The sequence below is a fragment of the Myotis brandtii genome, unplaced genomic scaffold, assembly GCF_000412655.1.
Source record: "Myotis brandtii unplaced genomic scaffold, ASM41265v1 scaffold478, whole genome shotgun sequence".
Taxonomy (NCBI): Eukaryota; Metazoa; Chordata; class Mammalia; order Chiroptera; family Vespertilionidae; genus Myotis; species Myotis brandtii.
In genome coordinates, this window is record NW_005368264.1 from 21,997 (window position 1) to 26,428 (window position 4,432).

Sequence of the window (4,432 nt, forward strand, 5' to 3'; positions counted from 1 at the left end):
CTCTCTCATCGATGTTTCTAACTCTCTATCTCTCTCCATTCCTCTCTGTAAAAAATCAATAAAAATATATTTTTTTAAAAAATTACTTTTACATTTAATTTTTATAATTGTATGAGTGATGTCTTTTTTCCTTACTAGACTATGTTTTTTAGTTGAAGAAATAATGCCTCTTTGTTTTGCTCAGCGTTGTGTCCATCATGTTTAACACACAACCCACCAGTAGTAGTTCCTGAATACACATTTGTCAAATGGATCTAATGAACAAACAGTTCAGTGTGGTATCATGACAAATAAAGATCAGAGAAGGTAAAAAAAGTTGATGGAGGTACCTTTATGGAACTTAGCTTTCCTCTTTTCCTTCAAGTGAATTACTAGTCATTTAGTGTCTCAATGTAGAAAAGAGTGAATTGGCCACAGATAAATTGGCATTATAGAAGAAAGGAGTAAGAAAGTACTGAGGACTAAGTCAGAATGAAGTATCTTCAAGTTTTGCTCCTCCTCCGCCTCCCAATGAGGAGGCGGCCTCCGCAGAAGGACCTGCCGGAGAGCTCTGAGATGGCCTCATCAGCATCTTTTTCCACCATGTTTCCAGCGGTCAAGACCAGAACAGTAAAATGTTACAATTTACTCTTCTCGCTGGAATGCTGGCAAACAAGTGAACTGAGGTTAATTAGTTTTTACTGAAGGAAAGATGACAACAGTCTCGGAGGGTTTGGAGTTTTGTTTTATTTAATGTTAGGAAATGCTGGGGAACTACCACTTCCCCTCTCCTTAAAACTATTGCTGCAGTCTATTTACTGGAACAAAAATTCAGTTTATAAACTCTGCTAAAGAAATAAAAGCAACTTTACATTGGTAGTGGCATTACTTTTTACACAGGATTTCCTGCATCATTATGCAACACATTGTTACTTGAGACCTTTTTCCTGTATTTTGAAGTAACTAATCCAAACAGAATACACCAAATCCCCTACAGATCTAGGGAAAATTACCGTCCTATGAACATCCCAACATTCCTCTTCCAACACGCTGCTATTCTCTGAACTCTGCTGTTCATTATTCAAACGGATATTTTTTCTGTTTCTTTTAGCTGTGCAAAAATTAGAAATATTGGAACTGAAACTAATTCTCAATAAGAAACACCATAGCTGTTGGTCTTCATTCGAATAAGGGGTAAAGCAATCTGACTTCATGATGTTGTTCCTTTAATGCAGATAATCTTTGTGTTTTCCACATCCAAGTTTGATCAAAGCAAAACTAGGCCGTCTTGTTCATCACAATTCTTGCTCCAGGCTTGACTGATTGAAGTAAATAACTGTGAATGAAATTATTGAATGCTACCCTTTAGGACAAATTATTGACCTGCCATGAAAAGAGAAAGAGGTATTTTCACTATGAACTCTCCATTGTAGCTGGGAGGAACTTCCTCATACTCGGCTTTGAAAAAATAAAATAAAATACTTTGTCTGAACTACTGTGTAATTTTTAATATCTTAAACTTTCAGGACTGTTTTGATAATATCTTATTAATGACTACAAACCTCTTTGAAAATGGAACACAGAAAACAGACAGCTATTAGAAGAAAGGGGGTGTTGGGAAGGGAATAAGCAAAAGAAAAAGGTGAAGGGATTAAGCAAAAAACAAACAAACAATAAAACCAATTCATAGACACAGACAGAGATTACCAGAGGGAAAGAAGGGTCTGGAGAGATGGAGGAGGGTATAGGGGGGATAAATGGTGATGGAAGGAGACTTGACTTTGGGTGGTGAACACACTATACAATATACAGATGATGTATTATAGAATTGTACACATGAAACCTATATAATTTTATTAATCAATGTCACCCCAATAAATTCAATAAAATGTCTTAGATAGAACGTTCCAAATACATACTAAATTTTAAAGATCTAAGCAATAAAATTATGCATGTATTCAAATACTTGGTGAGCAGTGGGAACAGTAATGAACTAGAGAGCTCTAAACCCTGAGTTTGCATTATAGCACCAAATAGAGATATTCAATAACTAATTACACAAGTAGCTATTGAGTTATAATTGTGAGGGATGAACAAGGGGAGGGCAGAGTGGCTATTAGAGTGCCTAACAGGAGGGTCTGAGCAGGTGCTGGGAGTCAGAGGAGACTTCCTTGATAAAATGATTTTGATTGTGATGGTAGATGTGCAAGGCTACGTTTGTGATAATATTGCACAGAACTACACACACACACACACAAACACACACACACAAATGCATGAATAACTTGTAAAATCTGAATAAATTCTGGATTATAGCAATGTCAAATTCTTGATTTTAATATTGTACTATACTTGCATAAGGTGTTAACATTGGGGAAGGTTGAGGGAAGGGTTGTAGGACTTCCCTGAAAATTTTTTGACAAGATCCTATGAATCTATAATTATTCAAAATAAAAAAGTTTTTAAAAAATGATGTCTGGCTTCTATGTGAAAGTCGGACCAAAAAAGACAAGAACAGATGGGGGAGAATAGTAGTGGCTTGTTGGGGAAGGATGTTGATGGTTACTTTGACTAGTGTGATTGCAGTAGTGAAGGGAGTAGATGAATCAGTTAAATATTCAAAAAGTATCAGTATAATATCAATAAGATGTAATAATTCTTTGGATATGGGATGATGTAAAAGGAGAAGGAAACACTGAAGATGCTGACCTGTAAAGATTGTGTATTTTGGTACCACTTGTTGAGATAGAAAATAATGAAAGAAAACTCATTTGCGATAGCTGAAGATAAATACTGTTTTGAATATGCCCATTTTTAAATACTGAGAAAGTATACTAGTGTACCTGTTCTTAGTTGAATATATGGAGCAGTGCTCAGAAGTTAAGGTTAAAACATATAAGCTTGAGTTATCAATGGAGAGCTGACTATGGGTGTGGCTATCCTAGATTGTCTAGGAAAAGAAATCACAGAGTAATAGTGAAGAGGACCCAGGGTAGAACCTTAGGAAACAACATTGTTTAAAGTTAAGAAAGTCAGAGAAAAGGAGGATGAAATTGCAAAAGAAAATGAGAAAAGAGAGGTAGTAGAATGGGATATTAGAATATGTCAATGGAAGGCCGACTGAACTTGGAAAATGTAAGATCTCTGATGGTTAGACTCAGGTAGGATGTGAGGAGTACTCAGGAAAAGGAAAATGCATGCTCAGTTGGAAGGGGATCGCCCGTTTCTTCCATTTTACTACAGAGCGACTTAGAGAAGAGGCTCTGTGACTGGAATTGATTGCCCTGCATTGCACTACACCAGAAGAACGCTGCGAGCAGACGGCGAGTGTCTGTGCTGCATCTCCTAGTTAGTTTGACCCTTTTAAGCAGCACGGCACTGGCTTTTTTAGTTTTCCAGCTCCTTCGACAGATTCCCACTTGACTTGGAAACAGGACCTTATTTGGCTAGAACCTTTCCCTGGAAGGGTCCTAAGTATTCTGTGGACTTCATTCTATAAACAAGATAAATATATAAAAACTCATATATAGAACTATGCTTATAAATATATGCCAGCTCTGCAGAGAACTTAAAATACACCAGGCCATACCTAGCTATTTTTAATCAGTCTTCCCAGTAGACTCTTTCATACAGGCATTGCCATCACCACCATCATTATCATCGCCATAATTGCTTACATGTCTTGAAGATTTACTATGTTCCAATGATCTGGGTACTATGCTAAGTTCTTTCCTTTTTTAAAAATATATTTTTATTGATTTCAGAGAGAAAGGGAGAGAGAAAGAGAAACTTCTTTGATGAGAGAGAATCATTGGTCAGCTGCCTCCTGCACACCCCACACTGGGGATCAAACCAGCAACCCAAACATGTGCTCTGACCCAGAACTGAACCATGACCTCCTGGTCCATAGGTCAACAATTAACCACTGAGCCATGCCAGCTGGGCCTATGCTAAGTTCTTTATATAACACTAAAGGCCTGATGCACGAAATTCATGCAAGGGTAGGCCTTCCTTCCCCTGGCTGCCAACACCGGCTTCCCTCAGGCACCCGGGACCAGGGCTTCCCTCACAGCCCCAGCTTCCTCCGGAAGGATGGAAGGACGACCAGAAGGATGTTTGATCTAATTAGCATATTATGCTTTTATTATTATAGACTAGAGGCCTGATGCACAAATTCATGCACAGGTGGGGTCCAGCTGGCCTGACCCAATTGAGGCTGATCAGGCCGGGCCGGCTGGGGTGGCAGTTAAGGAGGGAAGGGGATACAGGAGGTTGGCTGGCCAGCCCCGTCCCCTGGTCAAACTCCCAGTCAAACTCCTGGTTGAGGGGACAATTTGCATATTAGCCTTTTATTATATAGGACTAGAGGCCCGGTGCACAAAAATTTGTGCACTCAGGGGGGGGGAGGGGGTCCCTCAGCCCGGCCTGTGCCCTCTCGCAGTCTGGGACCCCT